General features: G+C 43.1%; 1 pseudogene; it reads right to left on the reverse strand.

Moving 5' to 3' along the window:
* Positions 1-7,385: 7,385 nt before the first annotated feature.
* LOC134322120 (uncharacterized) lies at positions 7,386-9,336 on the reverse strand (annotated as a pseudogene).
* Positions 9,337-24,925: the final 15,589 nt, after the last annotated feature.

Raw genomic sequence — 24,925 nt, forward strand, 5'->3', positions numbered from 1 at the left:
TGTGTGTTCGTGTAGTGTCTGTGTGTGTTCGTGTAGTGTCTGTGTGTTTGTGTAGTCTGTGTGTTCGTGTAATGTTTGTGTGTGTTCGTGTAGAGTCTGTGTGTTTGTGTAGAGTCTGTGTGTTCGTGTAGAGTCTGTGTGTTCGTGTAGAGTCTGTGTTTGTGTAGAGTCTGTGTGTTCGTGTAGTGTCTGTGTGTGTTTGTGTAGTGTCTGTGTGTGTTCGTGTAGTGTCAATGTGTTTTTGTAAAGTCTTTGTGTGTTTGTGTAGTCTGTGTGTGTTCGTGTAGAGTCTGTGTTTGTTTGTGTAGTCTGTGTGTGTTCGTGTAGAGTCTGTGTGTGTTCATGTAGTGTCTGTATGTGTTCGTGTAGAGTCTGTGTGTGTTCGTGTAGAGTCTGTGTGTGTTCGTGTAGTCTGTGTGTGTTCGTGTAGTGTCTGTATGTGTTTGTGTAGAGTCTGTGTGTGTTTGTGTAGTGTCTGTGTGTGTTTGTGTAGAGTCTGTTTGTGTAGAGTCTGTGTGTGTTCGTGTAGTGTCTGTGTGTGTTCGTGTATGGTCTGTGTGTTTGTGTAGTGTGTGTTTGTAGAGTCTGTGTGTTCGTGTAGTGTCTGTTTGTGTTTGTGTTTGTGTAGTGTGTGTTTGTGTAGTCTGTGTGTGTTCGTGTAGTGTCTGTGTGTTTGTGTAGAGTCTGTGTGTGTTTGTGTAGTCTGTGTGTGTTTGTGTAGAGTCTGTGTGTGTTCGTGTAGAGTCTGTTTGTTTGTGTAGAGTCTGTGTGTTTTTGTAGAGTCTGTGTGTTTGTGTAGTGTGTGTTCGTGTAGTGTCAGTGTGTGTTTGTGTAGAGTCTCTGTGTGTTTGTGTAGTGTCTGTGTGTGTTTGTGTAGAGTCTGTGTGTGTTAGTGTAGTGTGTGTTTGTGTAGAGTCTGTGTGTGTTTGTGTAGAGCCTGTGTGTGTTCGTGTAGTGTCTGTGTGTGTTTGTGTAGTGTGTGTCTGTGTTTGTGTATCGTGAGTTTGTGTAGTGTGTGTGTTTGTGTAGAGCCTGTGTGTGTTTGTGAAGTCTGTGTGTGTTTGTGTAATGTGTGTTCGTGTAGAGTCTGTGTGTGGTTGTGTGGTGTGTGTTTGTGTAGAGTCTGTGTGTGTTTGTGTAGCGTGTGTTTGTGTAGAGTCTGTGTGTGTTTGTGTAGCGTGTTTCTGTAGTCTGTGTGTGTTCGTGTAGTGTCTGTGTGTGTTTGTGTAAAGTCGGTGTGTGTGTGTAGAGTCTGTGTGTGTTCGTGTAATGTCTGTGTGTGTTCGTGTAGAGTCTGTGTGTTTGTGTAGAGTCTGTGTGTTCGTGTAGTGTCTGTGTGTGTTTGTGTAGTGTTTGTGTGTTTGTGTAGAGTCTGTGTGTGTTTGTGTAGTCTGTGTGTGTTTGTGTAGAGCCTGTATATGTTCGTGTAGAGTCTGTGTGTTCGTGTAGAGTCTGTGTGTTCGTGTAGTGTCTGTGTGTGTTTGTGTAGTGTCTGTGTGTTTGTGTAGTGTGTGTTTGTAGAGTCTGTGTGTTCGTGTAGTGTCTGTTTGTGTTTGTGTAGTGTGTGTTTGTGTAGTCTGTGTGTGTTCGTGTAGTGTCTGTGTGTTTGTGTTGAGTCTGTGTGTGTTTGTGTAGTCTGTGTGTGTTTGTGTAGAGTCTGTGTGTGTTTGTGTAGAGTCTGTTTGTTTGTGTAGAGTCTGTGTGTTTTTGTAGAGTCTGTGTGTTTGTGTAGTGTGTGTTTGTGTAGTGTCAGTGTGTGTTTGTGTAGAGTCTCTGTGTGTTTGTGTAGTGTCTGTGTGTGTTTGTGTAGAGTCTGTGTGTGTTAGTGTAGTGTGTGTTTGTGTAGAGTCTGTGTGTGTTTGTGTAGAGCCTGTGTGTGTTCGTGTAGTGTCTGTGTGTGTTTGTGTAGTGTGTGTCTGTGTTTGTGTATCGTGAGTTTGTGTAGTGTGTGTGTTTGTGTAGAGCCTGTGTGTGTTTGTGAAGTCTGTGTGTGTTTGTGTAATGTGTGTTCGTGTAGAGTCTGTGTGTGGTTGTGTGGTGTGTGTTTGTGTAGAGTCTGTGTGTGTTTGTGTAGCGTGTGTTTGTGTAGAGTCTGTGTGTGTTTGTGTAGCGTGTTTCTGTAGTCTGTGTGTGTTCGTGTAGTGTCTGTGTGTGTTTGTGTAAAATCGGTGTGTGTGTGTAGAGTCTGTGTGTGTTCGTGTAATGTCTGTGTGTGTTCGTGTAGAGTCTGTGTGTTTGTGTAGAGTCTGTGTGTTCGTGTAGTGTCTGTGTGTGTTTGTGTAGTGTTTGTGTAGAGTCTGTGTGTGTTTGTGTAGTCTGTGTGTGTTTGTGTAGAGCCTGTATGTGTTCGTGTAGAGTCTGTGTGTTCGTGTAGAGTCTGTGTGTTCGTGTAGTGTCTGTGTGTGTTTGTGTAGTGTCTGTGTGTTTGTGTAGAGTCTTTGTGTGTTTGTGTAGTCTGTGTGTGTTCGTGTAGAGTCTGTGTGTGTTTGTGTAGTCTGTGTGTGGTCGTGCAGTGTCTGTGTGTGTTCGTGTAGAGTCTGTGTGTGTTTGTGTAGTCTGTGTGTGGTCGTGTAGTGTCTGTGTGTGTTCGTGTAGAGTCTGTGTGTGTTTGTGTAGTCTGTGTGTGGTCGTGTAGTGTCTGTGTTTGTTCGTGTAGTGTCTGTGTGTGTTTGTGTAGAGACTGTGTGTGTTCGTGTAGTGTCTGTGTGTGTTCGTGTAGTGTCTGTGTGTTTGTGTAGAGTCTGTGTGTGTTTGTGTAGTCTGTGTGTGTTTGTGTAGAGCCTGTGTGTGTTCGTGTAGAGTCTGTGTGTTCGTGTAGAGTCTGTGTGTGTTTGTGTAGTGTCTGTGTGTTCGTGTAGTGTCAGTGTGTTTGTGTAAAGTCTTTGTGTGTTTGTGTAGTCTGTGTGTGTTCGTGTAGAGTCTGTGTGTGTTTGTGTAGTCTGTGTGTGGTCGTGTAGTGTCTGTGTGTGTTCGTGTAGAGTCTGTGTGTGTTTGTGTAGAGACTGTGTGTGTTCGTGTAGTGTCTGTGTGTTTGTGTAGAGTCTGTGTGTGTTTGTGTAGTCTGTGTGTGTTTGTTTAGAGCCTGTGTGTGTTCGTGTAGTCTGTGTGTGTTTGTGTAGTCTGTGTGTGTTCGTGTAGTGTCTGTGTGTGTTTGTGTAGAGACTGTGTGTGTTCGTGTAGTGTCTGTGTGTGTTCGTGTAGTGTCTGTGTGTTTGTGTAGAGTCTGTGTGTGTTTGTGTAGTCTGTGTGTGTTTGTGTAGAGCCTGTGTGTGTTCGTGTAGAGTCTGTGTGTTCGTGTAGAGTCTGTGTGTGTTTGTGTAGTGTCTGTGTGTTCGTGTAGTGTCAGTGTGTTTGTGTAAAGTCTTTGTGTGTTTGTGTAGTCTGTGTGTGTTCGTGTAGAGTCTGTGTGTGTTTGTGTAGTCTGTGTGTGGTCGTGTAGTGTCTGTGTGTGTTCGTGTAGAGTCTGTGTGTGTTTGTGTAGAGACTGTGTGTGTTCGTGTAGTGTCTGTGTGTTTGTGTAGAGTCTGTGTGTGTTTGTGTAGTCTGTGTGTGTTTGTTTAGAGCCTGTGTGTGTTCGTGTAGTCTGTGTGTGTTTGTGTAGTCTGTGTGTGTTCGTGTAGAGTCTGTGTGTGTTTGTGTAGAGTCTGTGTGTTCGTGTAGATTCGGTGTGTGTTCGTGTAGAGTCTGTGTGTGTTCGTGTAGAGTCTGTGTGTGTTCGTGTAGAGTCTGTGTGTGTTCGTGTAGTGTCTGTGTGTGTTCGTGTAGTGTCTGTGTGTGTTCGTGTAGAGTCTGTGTGTTTGTGTAGAGTCTGTGTGTTCGTGTAGAGTCTGTGTGTGTTCGTGTAGAGTCTGTGTTTGTGTAGAGTCTGTGTGTTCGTGTAGTGTCTGTGTGTGTTTGTGTAGTGTCTGTGTGTGTTCGTTTAGTGTCAGTGTGTTTGTGTAAAGTCTTTGTGTGTTTGTGTAGTCTGTGTGTGTTCGTGTAGAGTCTGTGTATGTTTGTGTAGTCTGTGTGTGGTCGTGTAGTGTCTGTGTGTGTTCGTGTAGAGTCTGTGTGTGTTTGTGTAGTCTGTGTGTGGTCGTGTAGTGTCTGTGTGTGTTCGTGTAGTGTCTGTGTGTGTTCGTGTAGAGACTGTGTGTGTTCGTGTAGTGTCTGTGTGTGTTCGTGTAGTGTCTGTGTGTTCGTGTAGAGTCGGTGTGTGTTCGTGTAGAGTCGGTGTGTGTTCGTGTAGTGTCTGTGTGTGTTTGTGTAGTGTCTGTGTGTTTGTGTAGTGTGTTTGTGTAGAGTCTGTGTGTTCGTGTAGTGTCTGTTTGTGTTTGTGTAGTGTGTTTGTGTAGTCTGTGTGTGTTCGTGTAGTGTCTGTGTGTTTGTGGAGTCTGTGTGTGTTTGTGTAGTCTGTGTGTGTTCGTGTAGTGTCTGTGTGTTTGTGTAGAGTCTGTGTGTGTTTGTGTAGTCTGTGTGTGTTCGTGTAGTGTCTGTGTGTGTTCATGTAGTGTCTGTATGTGTTCGTGTAGTCTGTGTGTGTTCGTGTAGAGTCTGTGTGTGTTCGTGTAGAGTCTGTGTGTGTTCATGTAGTGTCTGTGTGTGTTTGTGTAGAGTCTGTGTGTGTTTGTGTAGTGTCTGTGTGTGTTTGTGTGTGTTCATGTAGTGTCTATGTGTTCGTGTAGAGTCTGTGTGTGTTCGTGTAGTCTGTGTGTGTTCGTGTAGAGTCTGTGTGTGTTCGTGTAGTGTCTGTATGTGTTTGTGTAGTGTCTGTGTGTGTTTGTGTAGAGTCTGTTTGTGTAGAGTCTGTGTGTGTTCGTGTAGTGTCTGTGTGTTTTCGTGTATGGTCTGTGTGTTTGTGTAGTGTGTGTTTGTAGAGTCTGTGTGTTCGTGTAGTGTCTGTTTGTGTTTGTGTAGTGTGTGTTTGTGTAGTCTGTGTGTGTTCGTGTAGTGTCTGTGTGTTTGTGTAGAGTCTGTGTGTGTTTGTGTAGTCTGTGTGTGTTTGTGTAGAGTCTGTGTGTGTTTGTGTAGAGTCTGTTTGTTTGTGTAGAGTCTGTGTGTTTTTGTAGTCTGTGTGTGTTTGTGTAGTGTGTGTTCGTGTAGTGTCAGTGTGTGTTTGTGTAGAGTCTCTGTGTGTTTGTGTAGTGTCTGTGTGTGTTTGTGTAGAGTCTGTGTGTGTTAGTGTAGTGTGTGTTTGTGTAGAGTCTGTGTGTGTTTGTGTAGAGCCTGTGTGTGTTCGTGTAGTGTCTGTGTGTGTTTGTGTAGTGTGTGTCTGTGTTTGTGTATCGTGAGTTTGTGTTGTGTGTGTGTTTGTGTAGAGCCTGTGTGTGTTTGTGAAGTCTGTGTGTGTTTGTGTAATGTGTGTTCGTGTAGAGTCTGTGTGTGGTTGTGTGGTGTGTGTTTGTGTAGAGTCTGTGTGTGGTTGTGTAGCGTGTGTTTGTGTAGAGTCTGTGTGTGTTTGTGTAGCGTGTTTCTGTAGTCTGTGTGTGTTCGTGTAGTGTCTGTGTGTGTTTGTGTAAAGTCGGTGTGTGTGTGTAGAGTCTGTGTGTGTTTGTGTAGTCTGTGTGTGTTCGTGTAGAGTGTGTTTGTTTGTGTAGTCTGTGTGTGGTCGTGTAGTGTCTGTGTGTGTTCGTGTAGAGTCTGTGTGTGTTTGTGTAGTCTGTGTGTGGTCGTGTAGTGTCTGTGTGTGTTCGTGTAGTGTCTGTGTGTGTTTGTGTAGAGACTGTGTGTGTTCGTGTAGTGTCTGTGTGTTCGTGTAGAGTCGGTGTGTGTTCGTGTAGAGTCGGTGTGTGTTCGTGTAGTGTCTGTGTGTGTTCGTGTAGTGTCTGTATGTGTTCGTGTAGAGTCTGTGTGTGTTCGTGTAGTCTGTGTGTGGTCGTGTAGTGTCTGTGTGTGTTCGTGTAGAGTCTGTGTGTGTTTGTGTAGTCTGTGTGTGGTCGTGTAGTGTCTATGTGTGTTCGTGTAGTGTCTGTGTGTGTTCGTGTAGAGACTGTGTGTGTTCGTGTAGAGTCGGTGTGTGTTCGTGTAGAGTCGGTGTGTGTTCGTGTAGTGTCTGTGTGTGTTCGTGTAGTGTCTGTATGTGTTCGTGTAGAGTCTGTGTGTGTTCGTGTAGTCTGTGTGTGGTCGTGTAGTGTCTGTGTGTGTTCGTGTAGAGTCTGTGTGTGTTTGTGTAGTCTGTGTGTGGTCGTGTAGTGTCTATGTGTGTTCGTGTAGTGTCTGTGTGTGTTCGTGTAGAGACTGTGTGTGTTCGTGTAGAGTCGGTGTGTGTTCGTGTAGTGTCTGTGTGTGTTCGTGTAGTGTCTGTGTGTGTTCGTGTAGTGTCTGTATGTGTTCGTGTAGAGTCTGTGTGTGTTCGTGTAGTCTGTGTGTGTTCGTGTAGAGTCTGTGTGTGTTCGTGTAGTGTCTGTGTGTGTTCGTGTAGTGTCTGTGTGTGTTTGTGTAGTGTCTGTGTGTGTTCGTGTAGAGTCTGTGTGTGTTCGTGTAGTGTCTGTGTGTGTTTGTGTAGAGTCTGTGTGTGTTTGTGTAGTCTATGTGTGTTTGTGTAGAGTCTGTTTGTTTGTGTAGAGTCTGTGTGTGTTCGTGTAGTGTCTGTGTGTGTTTGTGTAGTGTCTGTGTGTTTGTGTAGTGTGTGTTTGTGTAGAGTCTGTGTGTTCGTGTAGTGTCTGTTTGTGTTTGTGTAGTGTGTTTGTGTAGTCTGTGTGTGTTCGTGTAGTGTCTGTGTGTTTGTGTAGAGTCTGTGTGTGTTTGTGTAGTCTGTGTGTGTTCGTGTAGTGTCTGTGTGTTTGTGTAGAGTCTGTGTGTGTTTGTGTAGTCTGTGTGTGTTCGTGTAGTGTCTGTGTGTGTTCATGTAGTGTCTGTATGTGTTCGTGTAGAGTCTGTGTGTGTTCGTGTAGAGTCTGTGTGTGTTCATGTAGTGTCTGTGTGTGTTTGTGTAGTCTGTGTGTGTTTGTGTAGTGTCTGTGTGTGTTTGTGTAGAGTCTGTTTGTTTGTGTAGAGTCTGTGTGTGTTTGTGTAGTGTCTGTGTGTGTTCGTGTACGGTCTGTGTGTTTGTGTAGTGTGTGTTTGTAGAGTCTGTGTGTGTTCGTGTAGTGTCTGTGTGTTTGTGTAGAGTCTGTGTGTGTTTGTGTAGTGTGTGTTTGTGTAGAGTCTGTGTGTGTTTGTGTAGAGTCTGTGTGTGTTTGTGTAGCGTGTTTCATTTACATTTACATTTTCAGCATTTAGCAGACGCTCTTATCCAGAGCGACTTACAGAAGTGCTTCTATAGTGAACATTTCATTTCTCAAGTTTAGGTAAACAACAGTCGAAGAACACAAATCTGCTAAAAACCTGTTAGAACCAAAGTGTTTTTTGTTTTTTGTTTTTTTTTGGAAAAAGATTGAAATAAAATGTTAGTAAATAAGTACAAGTCAGCCTAAGTGTTTACTAAAAAGGTGTGTTTTTAATCGTTTTTTAAAGACAGTGAGAGACTCAGATGTTCGGACAGACAGAGGAAGTTCGTTCCACCATTTGGGCGCTAGAACAGAGAAGAGCCTTGATGCTTGTCTTCCTTTAGTCCTGGATGGAGGCTCAAGTCGAGCAAGACTAGAGGCTCAGAGGTTGCGTGGTACAGAGTGGGGTTTGATTAGACCACCAAGGTAGCTTGGGGCTGGTCCATTTTTGGCTTTGTAGGCAAGCGTCAGTGTTTTAAACTGAATGCGTGCAGCTACAGGAAGCCAGTGAAGAGAACGCAGCAGTGGGGTGATGTGGCAGTGTTTAGGTTGGTTAAAAACCAGTCGGGCAGCTGCATTTTGAATGAGCTGTAAGGGTTTAATCGTGGACATGGGAGCTACTGCCAGAAGGGAGTTGCAGTAGTCCAACCGTGAGATTACAAGTGATTGCACCAGAATCTGAGTAGCTTCTTTGGAGAGAAATGGACGAATCTTCCTGATGTTGTACAGGAGGAACCGGCACGATCTTGTCATGTTGGCTATATAAGGAGAGAATGTCAGCTGGTTATCAAGAACAACACCAAGACTTCTTACCTTATCAGATGGTCTGATCTGGGAGTCATCCAGAGAAATGACTAGGTCCTGGGTTGGAGACTGATCTCCAGGAATGAGCAACATCTCTGTCTTGCTGGGATTAAGTTTTAGATGATGAGCCGACATCCATTGTGAGATATCTTGCAGACATGCCGAGATGCGAGCTGAGACTTGCGTGTCTGAAGGAGGAAATGACAGAACGAGCTGAGTGTCATCTGCATAGGAGTGGTAGGAGAAGCCATGGGAGGCTATGACCTTGCCCAGAGAGCGGGTGTAGATAGTGAAAAGAAGTGGGCCGAGTACAGAGCCCTGAGGAACACCGGTTGAGAGAGTGCATGGGGGAGATATGGATCCCCTCCATGACACTTGGTAGGAGCGCCCTTCTAGGTAGGAGGCCATCCATTGCCATGCTGAACCTGTTACTCCAAGGTTGGAGAGAGTGGTCAGGAGAATGCTGTGATTCACTGTGTCGAAGGCTGCAGAGAGGTCAAGAAGAATAAGGACAGATGACAGTTTGGCTGCTTTGGCTGCATGAAGCTTCTCAGTAACCGCTACAAGAGCTGTTTCCGTAGAATGCGCTGCCTTGAAGCCAGACTGGTACAGATCGTGGAGGTCATTCTGAATAAGAAAGGCAGATAGTTGGTTATAGATGGCACGTTCTGGAATTTTGGATAGAAAAGAGAGGAGTGAGACAGGTCTGTAGTTGTTAATGTCTGTAGTGTCTAGTGTAGGTTTCTTAAGAAGGGGAATGACCTGAGCCTTCTTAAAAGCAGTAGGGACAACACCTGATGTCAGGGAGTTGTTGATGATGGGTGTGATGAAGGGGATTAGGTCCTGTGAGATGTCTTTGAGGATGGTGGATGGTATAGGGTCAAGTGTGCATGTAGTGGGATTGCTGGATGAGAGGAGCTGTGTAACCTCATCCATGGTCAGTGGGGTGAAGCTGGTGAGTGTGTTGGTGGGTTGAGGGTCAGTTGAAAGTGGGTCAGTCGGAGAGAAGGATTGATTGATTTTGTCGATCTTGTCCTGAAAGAATGTTGAAAAGTCAGTAGCAGTGAGAGAGGCAGAAGGGGGAGGAGGAGGAGGGTTTAGAAGAGAGGAAAAGATAGCATGAAGCTTATGTGGGTCAGCAGCAGATTGTTCAAGCTTGGCTTTGTAGAAAGATGTTTTTGCAGCAGTCACGTCTGATGAGAACCTGGACAGCAGATTGTGGTAGGAGTGGAGATCAACACTGAGCTTAGATTTCCTCCACTTTCTCTCAGCTGCCCTTAATTCTCTTCTGCTGCTGCGCAGTGCATCTGAAAGCCAAGGAGCAGGGTGAGAAGGTTTACCTCATTTGAGGGTAAGAGGACAGAGCTGATCGAGGGATGTTGAAAGAGAAGAGAGTACAGTATTAGTTGCAGAGTTGAGTGGAAGGGTAGCAAGAATGTCAGAGTTAGGTAGTGAAGTTAGGATGGTGGAGATCAACAGGGAGGAAGATAAAGAGTGAAGATTATGGCATGTTTTAAGGGTGTAAGTGTGGTTGGAGGTAGAAAGAGTTGGGAGACAGAGAGAGAAGGACACAAAGTGATGGTCAGAGAGGTGGAGTGGGGTGACAGTGAGGTCCAGAACAGAAGTTGGATGACTGAAGACAAGGTCCAGAAGATTGCCTCCTTTGTGTGTCGGAGGGCTGTGATTAAAGAGGAGGTCGAAAGATGAAAGAAGAGGAAGAAGACATGAGGACTGAAGTGTAGGGAGATTAAAGTCACCAAGAAGAGTCAGAGGAGTTCCATCTGAAGGGAAGAAACTCAGAAGAACATCCAGCTCTTCTATGAAGTCTCCCAGTGTGCCAGGTGGTCTGTAGATGACAATGATATGAAGAGTAATTGGAAAAGTAACAGTAATAGCATGAAATTCAAAGGATGAAATGTTAAGGTGAGAAACATTCACAGTATTGAATTGCCATTTCCTGGTCAGGAGCAAACCTGTACCTCCACCCCTACCAGATCCTCTCAGTGTATGAGAGAAGGTGTAGGCAGAGGATTAGGCTGCTGGTGTTGCTGAGTTCTCGGTGGTGATCCATGTCTCAGTCAGTGCCAGGAAGTCAAGGCTGTGAGAAAGTGCAAAAGCTGAGATGAAGTCAGCTTTCTGGACGGCTGACTGACAGTTCCAGACCCCACCTACCACCACTGTTTGAGATTGTTGCAACAGTTGGGGGTAGATGAGGTTGCTGGCGATGCTGTTCCTATAATGTGCCCTCTGATGTCTGCAGGGTCTGTGAGATATAAGCACAGGAATGTTTGAGTAGCACATGCTGAGAAAAAAGTTTGATAGATTGAACAATGTCAGAGACTGATAGTACTTACCCTAGTTAGTTTAGATTAGTAGAAAAAAAACCTAGTGATAAAGACGCTTTAATTTTATACTAAGCTTAGCCCTGCCCCTCAATTCACACCTAAGCCTCTAACAACAGGTCTAACAACAGTCACCTGAAACCACTTTAACCAATCAGCAAAACACAGATTAATGCATCAACAGACTATCTTTTAACAATAGTTAAATGCTACTTCAATTCTAGCAATGTTAATAATCAAAGTTACAAAGACAGGGTCTAGAACAAGTTACAGCAAAAAATATACACTTTAACCAGAAGCTTACCTTACCCAAGAATACAAATGAACACCATAAAAGTTACAAGCACTGTGTTTCTGTACAGTCTGTGTGTTCGTGTAGTTTCAATGTGTTTTTCTGTAGTGTCTGTGTGTGTTTGTGTAGAGTCTGTGTGTTTGTGTAGAGTCTGTGTGTGTTCGTGTAGTGTGTGTTTGTGTAGTGCCTGTGTGTGTTTGTGTGGTGTGTTTGTGTGCAGTCTGTGTGTGTTTGTGTAGAGTCTGTGGGTGTTTGTGTAGCGTGTTTTGTACAGTCTGTGTGTTTGTGTAGTGTGTGTTTGTATAGTGTGTGTTTGTGTAGTGTCTGTGTGTTCGTGTAGTGTGTGTATATGTAGTCTGTGTGTGTTTGTGTAGTGTGTGTTTATGTAGAGTCTGTGTGTGTTCGTGTAGTGTCAGTGTGTGTTTGTGTAGAGTCTGTGTGTGTTTGTGTAGTGTGTGTTTGTGTAGTGTCTGTGTGTGTTCGTGTAGTGTGTGTAGGGTTTGTTTGTGTAGTGTCTGTGTGTGTTTGTGTAGTGTCTGTGTGTGTTTGTGTAGAGTCTGTGTGTGTTTGTGTAGAGTATGTGTGTGTTTGTGTAGTGTGTGTTTTTGTAGTGTGTGTGTTTGTGTAGTGTGTGTTTGTGTAGTGTCTGTGTGTGTTTGTGTAGTGTCTGTGTGTGTTCGTGTAGTGTGTTTGTGTAGTGTCTGTGTGTGTTTGTGTAGAGTCTGTGGGTGTTTGTGTAGCGTGTTTTGTACAGTCTGTGTGTTTGTGTAGTGTGTGTTTGTATAGTGTGTGTTTGTGTAGTGTCTATGTGTGTTCGTGTAGTGTGTGTAAATGTAGTCTGTGTGTGTTTGTGTAGTGTGTGTTTATGTAGAGTCTGTGTGTGTTCGTGTAGTGTCAGTGTGTGTTTGTGTAATCTGTGTTTGTTTGTGTAGTGTGTGTTTGTGTAGTGTCTGTGTGTGTTCGTGTAGTGTGTGTAGTGTTTGTTTGTGTAGTGTCTGTGTGTGTTTGTGTAGTGTCTGTGTTTGTTTGTGTAGTGTGTGTAGTATGTGTTTGTGTAGTGTCTGTGTGTGTTTGTGTAGTGTCTGTGTGTGTTTGTGTAGAGTCTGTGTCTGTTCATGTAGTGTCTGTATGTGTTTGTGTATTGTGTGTTTGTGTAGTGTGTGTTTGTGTAGCGTGAGTTTGTGTAGTGTGTGTGTTTGTGTAGTGTCTGTGTGTGTTTGTGTAGAGTCTGTGTGTGTTTGTGTAGTGTGTGTTTTGTAGTGTCTGTGTGTGTTTGTGTAGAGTCTGTGTGTGTTTGTGTAGAGTATGTGTGTGTTTGTGTAGTGTGTGTTTTTGTAGTGTGTGTGTTTGTGTAGTGTGTGTTTGTGTAGTGTCTGTGTGTGTTTGTGTAGTGTCTGTGTGTGTTCGTGTAGTGTGTTTGTGTAGTGTCTGTGTGTGTTTGTGTAGAGTCTGTGGGTGTTTGTGTAGCGTGTTTTGTACAGTCTGTGTGTTTGTGTAGTGTGTGTTTGTATAGTGTGTGTTTGTGTAGTGTCTATGTGTGTTCGTGTAGTGTGTGTAAATGTAGTCTGTGTGTGTTTGTGTAGTGTGTGTTTATGTAGAGTCTGTGTGTGTTCATGTAGTGTCAGTGTGTGTTTGTGTAATCTGTGTTTGTTTGTGTAGTGTGTGTTTGTGTAGTGTCTGTGTGTGTTCGTGTAGTGTGTGTAGTGTTTGTTTGTGTAGTGTCTGTGTGTGTTTGTGTAGTGTCTGTGTTTGTTTGTGTAGTGTGTGTAGTATGTGTTTGTGTAGTGTCTGTGTGTGTTTGTGTAGTGTCTGTGTGTGTTTGTGTAGAGTCTGTGTCTGTTCATGTAGTGTCTGTATGTGTTTGTGTATTGTGTGTTTGTGTAGTGTGTGTTTGTGTAGCGTGAGTTTGTGTAGTGTGTGTGTTTGTGTAGTGTCTGTGTGTGTTTGTGTAGAGTCTGTGTGTGTTTGTGTAGTGTGTGTTTTGTAGTGTCTGTGTGTGTTTGTGTAGTGTGTGTTTGTGTAGTGTCTGTGTGAGTTTGTGTAGTGTCTGTGTGTTTGTGTAGTGTCTGTGTGTGTTCGTGTAGTGTGTGTAATGTGTGTTTGTGTAGTGTGTGTGTGTTTGTGTAATGTCTGTGTGTGTTCGTGTAGTGTGTGTAGTGTTTGTTTGTGTAGTGTCTGTGTGTGTTTTTGTAGTGTCTGTGTGTGTTTGTGTGGAGTCTGTGTGTTTGTGTAGTTTGTGTTTGTGTAGTGTCTGTGTGTGTTCGTGTAGTGTCTGTAGTGTTTGTTTGTGTAGTGTCTGTGTAGTGTCTGTGTGTGTTTGTGTAGTGTGAGTTTGTGTAGTGTGTGTGTTTGTGTAGTGTCTGTGTGTGTTTGTGTAGAGTCTGTGTGTGTTTGTGTAGTGTGCGTTTTTGTAGTGTCTGTGTGTGTTTGTGTAGTGTCTGTGTGTTTCTGTAGTGTCTGTGTGTTTTTGTGTAGTGTGTTTTTGTGTAGCGTGAGTTTGTGTAGTGTTTGTGTTTCTGTAGTGTCTGTGTGTGTTTGTGTAGAGTCTGTGTGTGTTTGTGTAGAGTCTGGTTGTGTTTGTGTAGTGTGTTTTTGTAGTGTCTGTGTGTGTTTGTGTAGTGTGTGTTTGTTTAGTGTGTTTGTGTAGTGTCTGTGTGTGTTTGTGTAGTGTCTGTGTGTGTTTGTGTAGTGTGTGTATGTAGTCTGTGTGTGTTTGTGTAGTGTGTGTTTATGTAGTCTGTGTGTGTTTGTGTAGTGTGTGTTTATGTAGAGTCTGTGTGTGTTCGTGTAGTTTCAGTGTGTTTGTTTGTTTATTAGGATTTTAACGTCATGTTTTACACTTTTTGGTTACATTCATGACAGGAAACGGTAGTTTATCTTCACACAAGGTTCTTCAGTTCACAAGTTTAATATCAAACACAGTCATGGACAATTTAGTGTCTCCAATTCACCTCACTTGCATGTTTTTGGACTGTGGGAGGAAACCGGAGCACTTGGAGTAAACCCACGCAGACCGCCCCACCAGGGGATCGAACCCAGGACCTTCTTGCTGTGAGGCGACAGTGCTACCCACTTAGCCACCGTGCCGCCCTAGTGTCAGTGTGTTTTGTGTAGAGTCTTTGTGTGTTTGTGTAGTGTGTGTTTGTGTAGTGTCTGTGTGTGTTCGTGTAGTGTGTGTAGTGTTTGTTTGTGTAGTGTCTGTGTGTGTTTGTGTAGTGTCTGTGTGTGTTTGTGTAGTGTCTGTGTGTTTGTGTAGTGTCTGTGTGTTTGTGTAGTGTCTGTGTGTGTTTGTGTAGTCTGTGTGTGTTCGTGTAGTGTGTGTAGTGTTTGTTTGTGTAGTGTCTGTGTGTGTTTGTGTAGTGTCTGTGTGTTTGTGTGTAGTGTGTGTTTGTGTAGTGTCTGTGTGTTTGTGTAGTGTCTGTGTGTGTTTGTGTAGTCTGTGTGTGTTTGTGTAGAGTCTGTGTGTGTTTGTGTATTGTGTGTTTGTGTAGTGTCTGTGTAGTGTGAGTTTGTGTAGTGTGTGTTTGTGTAGTGTCTGTGTGTGTTTGTGTAGAGTCTGTGTGTTTGTGTAGTGTGTGTTTTTGTAGTGTGTGTTTGTGTAGTGTGTGTTTTTGTAGTGTCTGTGTGTGTTTGTGTAGTGTCTGTGTGTTCGTGTAGTGTGTGTTTGTGTAGTGTCTGTGTGTTTGTGTAGTGTCTGTGTGTTTTTGTGTAGTCTGTGTGTGTTTGTGTAGTGTGTCTGTTCGTGTAGTTTCTGTGTGTGTTTGTGTAGTTTGTGTTTGTGTAGTGTCTGTGTGTGTTTGTGTATTGTTTGTGTGTGTTTGTGTACAGTCTGTGTGTGTTCGTGTAGAGTATGTGTGTGTTTGTGTAGAGTCTGTGTGTTTCGCGTAGAGTCTGTGTGTTTGTGTAGAGTCTGTGTGTTTTTGTGTAGAGTCTGTGTGTGTTCGTGTAGAGTCTGTGTGTGTTTGTGTAGAGTCTGTGTGTGTTCGTGTAGTGTGTTTGTGTAGAGTCTGTGTGTTCGTGTAGTGTGTGTAGTGTGTGTTTGTGTAGTATTTGTGTAGTGTGTGTTTGTGTAGTGTCTGTGTGTGTTTGTGTAGTTTCTGTGTGTTCGTGTAGTGTGTGTTTGTGTAGTGTTTGTGTAGTGTGTGTTTGTTTATTGTTTGTGTGTGTTTGTGTAGAGTCTGTGTGTGTTCGTGTAGAGTATGTGTGTGTTTGTGTAGAGTCTGTGTGTTTTCGTGTAGTCTGTGTGTGTTTGTGTAGAGTCTGTGTGTTTTCGTGTAGTGTCTGTGTGTGTTCGTGTAGAGTCTGTGTGTGTTTGTGTAGAGTCTGTGTGTGTTCGTGTAGTGTGTTTGTGTAGAGTCTGTGTGTTCGTGTAGTGTGTGTAGTGTGTGTTTGTGTAGTGTTTGTGTAGTGTGTGTTTGTGTAGTGTCTGTGTGTGTTCGTGTAGTGTGTGTTTGTGTAGTGTTTGTGTAGTGTGTGTTTGTGTATTGTTTGTGTGTGTTTGTGTAGAGTCTGTGTGTGTTCGTGTAGAGTATGTGTGTGTTTGTGTAGAGTCTGTGTGTTTTCGTGTAGAGTATGTGTGTGTTTTTGTAGAGTCTGTGTGTTTTCGTGTAGTGTCTGTGTGTGTTTGTGTAGAGTCTGTGTCTGTTCATGTAGTGTCTGTGTGTGTTTGTATTGTGTGTTTGTGTAGTGTGTTTTTGTGTAGCGTGAGTTTGTGTAGTGTTTGTGTAGTGTCTGTGTGTGTTTGTGTAGAGTCTGTGTGTGTTTGTGTAGTGTGTGTTTTTGTAGTGTCTGTGTGTGTTTGTGTAGTGTGTGTTTGTGTAGTGTGTGTTTGTGTAGTGTCTGTGTGTGTTCGTGTAGTGTGTGTAATGTGTGTTTGTGTAGTGTGTGTGTGTTTGTGTAGTGTCTGTGTGTGTTCGTGTAGTGTGTGTAGTGTTTGTTTGTGTAGTGTCTGTGTGTGTTTTTGTAGTGTCTGTGTGTGTTTGTGTGGAGTCTGTGTGTTTGTGTAGTTTGTGTTTGTGTAGTGTATGTGTGTGTTCGTGTAGTGTCTGTAGTGTTTGTTTGTGTAGTGTCTGTGTGTGTTTGTGTAGTGTCTGTGTGTGTCTGTGTAGTGTGAGTTTGTGTAGTGTGTGTGTTTGTGTAGTGTCTGTGTGTGTTTGTGTAGAGTCTGTGTGTGTTTGTGTAGAGTCTGTGTGTGTTTGTGTAGTGTGTGTTTTTGTAGTGTCTGTCTGTGTTTGTGTAGTGTCTGTGTGTTTGTGTAGTGTCTGTGTGTGTTTGTGTAGAGTCTGTGTCTGTTCATGTAGTGTCTGTGTGTGTTTGTGTAGTGTGTTTTTGTAGTGTCTGTGTGTGTTTGTGTAGTGTGTGTTTGTGTAGTGTCTGTGTGTGTTCGTGTAGTCTGTGTTTGTTTGTGTAGAGTCTGTGTGTGTTCGTGTAGAGTCTGTGTGTTCGTGTAGTGTCTGTGTGTGTTCGTGTAGTGTCTGTGTGTGTTCGTGTAGTGTCTATGTGTTCGTATAATGTGTGTGTGTTCGTGTAGAGTCTGTGTGTGTTTGTGTAGAGTCTGTGTGTGTTTGTGTAGAGTCGGTGTGTGTTTGTGTAGAGTCTGTGTGTGTTCGTGTAGAGTCTGTATGTGTTTGTGTAGAGTCGGTGTGTGTTTGTGTAGAGTCTGTGTGTGTTCGTGTAGAGTCTGTGTGTGTTCGTGTAAAGTCTTTGTTTGTTCGTGTATAGTCGGTGTGTGTTCGTGTAGAGTCGGTGTGTGTTTGTGTAGAATCTGTTTGTGTTTGTGTAGAGTGTGTGTGTTTGTGTAGTGTATGTGTGTTCGTTCAGAGTCTGTGTGTTTGTGTAGTCTGTGTGTGTTTGTGTAGAGTCTGTGTGTGTTCGTGTAGAGTGTGTGAGTGTTTGTGTAGAGTCTGTGTGTTCGTGTAGAGTCTGTGTGTGTTTGTGTAGAGTCTGTGTGTTTGTGTAGTGTATGTGTGTTCGTTCAGAGTCTGTGTGTTTGTGTAGTCTGTGTGTGTTTGTGTAGTCTGTGTGTGTTCGTGTAGAGTCTGTGAGTGTTTGTGTAGAGTCTGTGTGTTCGTGTAGAGTCTGTGTGTGTTTGTGTAGAGTCTGTGTGTTTGTGTAGTGTATGTGTGTTCGTTCAGAGTCTGTGTGTGTTTGTGTAGTCTGTGTGTTCGTGTAGAGTCTGTGTGTGTTCGTGTAGAGTCTGTGAGTGTTTGTGTAGAGTCTGTGTGTTCGTGTAGAGTCTGTGTGTGTTCGTGTAGAGTCTGTGTGTGTTTGTGTAGAGTCTGTGTGTTTGTGTAGTGTATGTGTGTTCGTGTAGTCTGTGTGTGTTCATGTAGTCTGTGTGTGTTTGTGTACAGTCTGTGTGTGTTCGTGTAGTCTGTGTGTTCGTGTAGAGTCTGTGTGTGTTTGTGTAGAGTCTGTGTGTTCGTGTAGAGTCTGTGTGTGTTCGTGTAGAGTCTGTGTGTGTTCGTGTAGTGTCTGTGTGTGTTCGTGTAATGTGTGTGTGTTCGTGTAGAGTCTTTGTGTTTGTGTAGAGTCGGTGTGTGTTTGTGTAGAGTCTGTGTGTGTTCGTGTAGAGTCGGTGTGTGTTTGTGTAGAATCTTTGTGTGTTTGTGTAGAGTCTGTGTGTGTTTGTGTGGTGTGTGTTTGTGTGGTCTGTGTGTGTTTGTGTGGTGTGTGTTCGTGTAGAGTCTGTGTGTGTTTGTGTAGAGTGTGTGTTTGTGTAGAGTCTGTGTGTGTTTGTGTAGTGTGTGTTTTTGTAGTGTCTGTGTGTGTTTGTGTAGTGTCTGTGTGTTTGTGTAGTGTCTGTGTGTGTTTGTGTAGAGTCTGTGTCTGTTCATGTAGTGTCTGTGTGTGTTTGTGTAGTGTGTTTTTGTGTAGCTTGAGTTTGTGTAGTGTTTGTGTTTGTGTAGTGTCTGTGTGTGTTTGTGTAGAGTCTGTGTGTGTTTGTGTAGAGTCTGTGTGTGTTTGTGTATTGTGTTTTTGTAGTGTCTGTGTGTGTTTGTGTAGTGTGTGTTTGTGTAGTGTCTGTGTGTGTTCGTGTAGTCTGTGTTTGTTTGTGTAGAGTCTGTGTGTGTTCGTGTAGAGTCTGTGTGTAGAGTCTGTGTGTAGTCTGTGTGTAGAGTCTGTGTGTGTTTGTGTAGAGTCTGTGTGTAGTGTCTGTGTGTGTTTGTGTGGAGTCTGTGTGTTTGTGTAGTTTGTGTTTGTGTAGTGTATGTGTGTGTTCGTGTAGTGTCTGTAGTGTTTGTTTGTGTAGTGTCTGTGTGTGTTTGTGTAGTGTCTGTGTGTGTCTGTGTAGTGTGAGTTTGTGTAGTGTGTGTGTTTGTGTAGTGTCTGTGTGTGTTTGTGTAGAGTCTGTGTGTGTTTGTGTAGAGTCTGTGTGTGTTTGTGTAGTGTGTGTTTTTGTAGTGTCTGTCTGTGTTTGTGTAGTGTCTGTGTGTTTGTGTAGTGTCTGTGTGTGTTTGTGTAGAGTCTGTGTCTGTTCATGTAGTGTCTGTGTGTGTTTGTGTAGTGTGTTTTTGTAGTGTCTGTGTGTGTTTGTGTAGTGTGTGTTTGTGTAGTGTCTGTGTGTGTTCGTGTAGTCTGTGTTTGTTTGTGTAGAGTCTGTGTGTGTTCGTGTAGAGTCTGTGTGTTCGTGTAGTGTCTGTGTGTGTTCGTGTAGTGTCTGTGTGTGTTCGTGTAGTGTCTATGTGTTCGTATAATGTGTGTGTGTTCGTGTAGAGTCTGTGTGTGTTTGTGTAGAGTCTGTGTGTGTTTGTGTAGAGTCGGTGTGTGTTTGTGTAGAGTCTGTGTGTGTTCGTGTAGAGTCTGTATGTGTTTGTGTAGAGTCGGTGTGTGTTTGTGTAGAGTCTGTGTGTGTTCGTGTAGAGTCTGTGTGTGTTCGTGTAAAGTCTTTGTTTGTTCGTGTATAGTCGGTGTGTGTTCGTGTAGAGTCGGTGTGTGTTTGTGTAGAATCTGTTTGTGTTTGTGTAGAGTGTGTGTGTTTGTGTAGTGTATGTGTGTTCGTTCAGAGTCTGTGTGTTTGTGTAGTCTGTGTGTGTTTGTGTAGAGTCTGTGTGTGTTCGTGTAGAGTGTGTGAGTGTTTGTGTAGAGTCTGTGTGTTCGTGTAGAGTCTGTGTGTGTTTGTGTAGAGTCTGTGTGTTTGTGTAGTGTATGTGTGTTCGTTCAGAGTCTGTGTGTTTGTGTAGTCTGTGTGTGTTTGTGTAGTCTGTGTGTGTTCGTGTAGAGTCTGTGAGTGTTTGTGTAGAGTCTGTGTGTTCGTGTAGAGTCTGTGTGTGTTTGTGTAGAGTCTGTGTGTTTGTGTAGTGTATGTGTGTTCGTTCAGAGTCTGTGTGTGTTTGTGTAGTCTGTGTGTTCGTGTAGAGTCTGTGTGTGTTCGTGTAGAGTCTGTGAGTGTTTGTGTAGAGTCTGTGTGTTCGTGTAGAGTCTGTGTGTGTTCGTGTAGAGTCTGTGTGTGTTTGTGTAGAGTCTGTGTGTTTGTGTAGTGTATGTGTGTTCGTGTAGTCTGTGTGTGTTCATGTAGTCTGTGTGTGTTTGTGTACAGTCTGTGTGTGTTCGTGTAGTCTGTGTGTTCGTGTAGAGTCTGTGTGTGTTTGTGTAGAGTCTGTGTGTTCGTGTAGAGTCTGTGTGTGTTCGTGTAGAGTCTGTGTGTGTTCGTGTAGTGTCTGTGTGTGTTCGTGTAATGTGTGTGTGTTCGTGTAGAGTCTTTGTGTTTGTGTAGAGTCGGTGTGTGTTTGTGTAGAGTCTGTGTGTGTTCGTGTAGAGTCGGTGTGTGTTTGTGTAGAATCTTTGTGTGTTTGTGTAGAGTCTGTGTGTGTTTGTGTGGTGTGTGTTTGTGTGGTCTGTGTGTGTTTGTGTGGTGTGTGTTCGTGTAGAGTCTGTGTGTGTTTGTGTAGAGTGTGTGTTTGTGTAGAGTCTGTGTGTGTTTGTGTAGTGTGTGTTTTTGTAGTGTCTGTGTGTGTTTGTGTAGTGTCTGTGTGTTTGTGTAGTGTCTGTGTGTGTTTGTGTAGAGTCTGTGTCTGTTCATGTAGTGTCTGTGTGTGTTTGTGTAGTGTGTTTTTGTGTAGCTTGAGTTTGTGTAGTGTTTGTGTTTGTGTAGTGTCTGTGTGTGTTTGTGTAGAGTCTGTGTGTGTTTGTGTAGAGTCTGTGTGTGTTTGTGTATTGTGTTTTTGTAGTGTCTGTGTGTGTTTGTGTAGTGTGTGTTTGTGTAGTGTCTGTGTGTATTCGTGTAGTCTGTGTTTGTTTGTGTAGAGTCTGTGTGTGTTCGTGTAGAGTCTGTGTGTAGAGTCTGTGTGTAGTCTGTGTGTAGAGTCTGTGTGTGTTTGTGTAGAGTCTGTGTGTAGAGTCTGTGTGTGTTTGTGTAGAGTCTGTGTGTAGATTCTGTGTGTAGAGTCTGTGTGTGTTCGTGTAGTCTGTGTGTGTTTGTGTAGTGTCTGTGTTTGTGTAGAGTCTGTGTGTGTTCGTGTAGAGTCTGTGTGTGTTTGTGTAAAGTCTGTATGTGTTTGTGTAAAGTTGGTGTGTGTTTGTGTAGAGTCTGTGTGTGTTTGAGTAGTGTCTGTGTGTGTTTGTGTAGTGTCTGTGTGTGTTTGTGTAGAGTCTGTGTGTTTGTGTAGTCGGTGTGTGTTCGTGTAGTCTGTGTGTGTTCGTGTAGTGTCTGTGTGTGTTCGTGTAGAGTCTGTGTGTGTTCGTGTAGAGTCTTTGTGTGTTCGTGTAGAGTCTGTGTGTGTTCGTGTAGTGTCTGTGTGTGTTCGTGTAGAGTCTGTGTGTGTTCGTATAGTGTCTGTGTGTGTTCGTGTAGAGTCTGTTTGTGTTTGTGTAGAGTCTGTGTGTTTTTGTGTAGAGTCTGTGTAGAGTCTCTGTGTGTTTGTGTAGAGTCTGTGTGTGTTCGTGTAGAGTCTGTGTGTTTGTGTAGAGTCTGTGTGTTTTCATGTAGAGTCTGTGTGTTTGTGTAGTGTCTGTGTGTGTTCGTGTAGAGTCTGTGTGTGTTCGTATAGTGTCTGTGTGTGTTCGTGTAGAGTCTGTTTGTGTTTGTGTAGAGTCTGTGTGTTTTTGTGTATAGTCTGTGTAGAATCTTTGTGTGTTTGTGTATTGTCTGTGTGTGTTTGTGTAGAGTCTGTGTGTTTGTGTAGAGTCTGTGTGTTTTCATGTAGAGTCTGTGTGTTTGTGTAGTGTCTGTGTGTGTTTGTGTAGAGACTGTGTGTGTTTGTGTAGAGTCTGTGTGTGTTTGTGTAGAGTCTGTGTGTTTGTGTAGAGTCTGTGTGTGTTCGTGTAGAGTCTGTGTTTTTTTGTAGTGTCTGTGTATGTTTGTGTAGTGTCTGTGTGTGTTTGTGTAGTGTCTGTGTGTGTTTGGGATGCCTGTCTATGTAAGACAGATTATATCACCATGGACGAAATCGCTATAGGAGCGTCATTGTGTGGCAGTAGAACTGGAACACTGTACTATTTATTGGTGATGACCGGTAGTATAAGTCACTTTGTCTGCTGTCAGTCTGTGGGATAGTCTTAGTATTTAGTACTGTAATTTCCCCGTTAATATGTATAATTAATCAATTATAATAATGTGTATATCTCTTGTTTTAATTTCATATTTCTTAAATTGTAGGGTATATTTTACAATATTTTCTTTCAATTTTTCATGTTCTTGATTTTTATCTCTCTTGTTTGAATTTCATGTTCTCTTAATTGTAAGTAAATGTTTGCAAGAAGTCTTTCTGAGGTTCTAGATCTCAGGAATGTTTTAATGCTTTTATTTTTTCCTTATGTAAAGCACTTTGAATTGCCACTGTGTATGAAAGGTGCTATACAAATAAACTTGCCTTGCCTTGTTTGTGTAGAGTCTGTGTGTTCTTGTAGAGTCTGTGTGTGTTTGTGTAGAGTCTGTGTGTGTTTGTGTAGAGTCTGTGTGTGTTTGTGTAGAGTCTGTGTGTGTTCTTGTAGTCTGTGTGTGGTTGTGTAGAGTCTGTGTGTGTTTGTGTAGAGTCTGTGTGTGTTCGTGTAGAGTCTGTGTGTGTTCGTGTAGAGTCTGTGTGTTCGTGTAGAGTCTTTGTGTAGAGTCTGTGTGTGTGTGGGTAGAGTCTGTGTGTGGGCTGTGTGTGTTTATGTAGAGTCTGTGTGTGTTTGTGTAGAGTCTGTGTGTGTTCGTGTAGAGTCTGTGTGTGTTCGTGTAGAGTCTGTGTCTGTTTGTGTAGAGTCTGAGTGTTCGTGTAGAGTCTGTGTGTGTTCGTGTAGAGTCTGTGTGTGTTCGTGTAGTGTCTGTGTGTGTTCGTGTAGAGTCTGTGTGTGTTCGTGTAGAGTCTGTTTGTGTTTGTGTAGAGTCTGTGTGTTTTTGTGTAGAGTCTGTGTAGAGTCTGTGTGTGTTTGTGTAGAGTCTGTGTGTGTTCGTGTAGAGTCTGTGTGTTTGTGTAGAATCTTTGTGTGTTTGTGTAGAGTGTTTGTGTGGTGTGTTTGTGTAGAGTGTGTGTTTGTGTAGAGTCTGTGTTTGTTCGTGTAGTCTGTGTGTGTTCATGTAGAGTCTGTGTGTGTTCGTGTAGTGTCTGTGTGTGTTTGTGTAGAGTCTATGTGTTTGTGTAGAGTCTGTGTGTGTTCGTGTAGTCTGTGTGTTTGTGTAGTTTCTGTGTGTGTTTGTGTAGTCTGTGTGTGTTTGTGTAGTCTGTGTTTGTTCGTGTAGTCTGTGTGTGTTCATGTAGAGTCTGTGTGTGTTCGTCTAGTGTCTGTGTGTGTTCGTGTAGTCTGTGTGTTTGTGTAGAGTCTGTGTGTGTTCGTGTAGAGTCTGTGTGTTTGTGTAGTGTCTATGTGTGTTTGTGTAGAGTCTGTGTGTTTTTGTAGAGTCTGTAAGTGTTTGTGTAGTTTCTGTGTGTGTTTGTGTAGTCTGTGTGTGTTTGTGTAGTGTCTGTGTATGTTTGTGTAGAGTCTGTGTGTTTGTGTAGAGTCTGTGTGTTTGTGTAGTGTCTGTGTGTGTTTGTGTAGAGTCTGTGTGTGTTTGTGTAGAGTCTGTGTGTGTTTGTGTAGAGTCTTTGTGTGTTTGTGTAGTCTGTGTGTGTTTGTGTAGAGTCTGTGTATTTTTGTGTAGTGTCTGTGTGTGTTTGTGTAGAGTCTGTGTGTGTTTGTGTAGTCTGTGTGTGTTTGTGTAGAGTCTGTGTGTTTGTGTAGAGTCTGTGTGTTTGTGTAGAGTCTGTGTGTGTTCGTGTAGTCTGTGTGTTTGTGTAGTGTCTGTGTATTTTTGTGTAGTGTCTGTGTGTGTTTGTGTAGAGTCTGTGTGTGTTTGTGTAGAGTCTGTGTGTGTTTGTGTAGTGTCTGTGTGTGTTTGTGTAGAGTCTGTGTGTGTTTGTGTAGAGTCTGTGTGTTTGTGTAGAGTCTGTGTGTGTTCGTGTAGAGTCTGTGTTTTTTTGTAGTGTCTGTGTATGTTTGTGTAGTGTCTGTGTGTCTTTGTGTAGTGTCTGTGTGTGTTTGGGATGCCTGTCTATGTAAGACAGATTATATCACCATGGACGAAATCGCTATAGGAGCGTCATTGTGTGGCAGTAGAACTGGAACACTGTACTATTGGTGATGACCGGTAGTATAAGTCACTTTGTCTGCTGTCAGTCTGTGGGATAGTCTTAGTATTTAGTACTGTAATTTCCCCGTTAATATGTATAATTAATCACTTATAATAATGTGTATATCTCTTGTTTTAATTTCATATTTCTTAAATTGTAGGGTATATTTTACAATATTTTCTTACAATTTTTCATGTTCTTGATTTTTATCTCTCTTGTTTGAATTTCATGTTCTCTTAATTGTAAGTAAATGTTTGCAAGAAGTCTTTCTGAGGTTCTAGATCTCAGGAATGTTTTAATGCTTTTATTTTTTCTTTATGTAAAGCACTTTGAATTGCCACTGTGTATGAAAGGTGCTATACAAATAAACTTGCCTTGCCTTGTTTGTGTAGAGTCTGTGTGTTCTTGTAGAGTCTGTGTGTGTTTGTGTAGAGTCTGTGTGTGTTTTTGTAGAGTCTGTGTGTGTTCGTGTAGAGTCGGTGTGTGTTAGTGTAGAGTCGGTGTGTGTTCGTGTAGAGTCGGTGTGTGTTCGTGTAGAGTCGGTGTGTGTTCGTGTAGAGTCTGTGTGTGTTCGTGTAGAGTCTGTGTGTGTTCGTGTAGAGTCGCTGTGTGTTCGTGTAGAGTCGCTGTGTGTTCGTGTAGAGTCGGTGTGTGTTCGTGTAGAGTCGGTGTGTTCGTGTAGAGTCGGTGTGTGTTTGTGTAGAGTCGGTGTGTGTTCGTGTAGAGTCGGTGTGTTCGTGTAGAGTCGGTGTGTGTTCGTGTAGAGTCTGTGTGTGTTCGTGTAGAGTCGGTGTGTGTTTGTGTAGAGTCTGTGTGTTCGTGTAGAGTCTGTGTGTGTTCGTGTAGAGTCTGTGTGTGTAGAGTCGGTGTGTGTTTGTGTAGAGTCTGTGCGTTCGTGTAGTGTGTGTGTGTTTGTGTAGAGTCTGTGAGTGTTTGTGTAGAGTCTGTGTGTTCGTGTAGAGTCTGTGTGTGTTCGTGTAGAGTCTGTGTGTGTTTGTGTAGAGTCTGTGTGTTTGTGTAGTGTATGTGTGTTCGTGTAGTCTGTGTGTGTTCATGTAGTCTGTGTGTGTTTGTGTACAGTCTGTGTGTGTTCGTGTAGTCTGTGTGTTCGTGTAGAGTCTGTGTGTGTTTGTGTAGAGTCTGTGTGTTCGTGTAGAGTCTGTGTGTGTTCGTGTAGAGTCTGTGTGTGTTCGTGTAGTGTCTGTGTGTGTTCGTGTAATGTGTGTGTGTTCGTGTAGAGTCTTTGTGTTTGTGTAGAGTCGGTGTGTGTTTGTGTAGAGTCTGTGTGTGTTCGTGTAGAGTCGGTGTGTGTTTGTGTAGAATCTTTGTGTGTTTGTGTAGAGTCTGTGTGTGTTTGTGTGGTGTGTGTTTGTGTGGTCTGTGTGTGTTTGTGTGGTGTGTGTTCGTGTAGAGTCTGTGTGTGTTTGTGTAGAGTGTGTGTTTGTGTAGAGTCTGTGTGTGTTTGTGTAGTGTGTGTTTTTGTAGTGTCTGTGTGTGTTTGTGTAGTGTCTGTGTGTTTGTGTAGTGTCTGTGTGTGTTTGTGTAGAGTCTGTGTCTGTTCATGTAGTGTCTGTGTGTGTTTGTGTAGTGTGTTTTTGTGTAGCTTGAGTTTGTGTAGTGTTTGTGTTTGTGTAGTGTCTGTGTGTGTTTGTGTAGAGTCTGTGTGTGTTTGTGTAGAGTCTGTGTGTGTTTGTGTATTGTGTTTTTGTAGTGTCTGTGTGTGTTTGTGTAGTGTGTGTTTGTGTAGTGTCTGTGTGTATTCGTGTA

This window comes from Trichomycterus rosablanca, chromosome 10 (assembly GCF_030014385.1).
Source record: "Trichomycterus rosablanca isolate fTriRos1 chromosome 10, fTriRos1.hap1, whole genome shotgun sequence".
Classification (NCBI taxonomy): domain Eukaryota; kingdom Metazoa; phylum Chordata; class Actinopteri; order Siluriformes; family Trichomycteridae; genus Trichomycterus; species Trichomycterus rosablanca.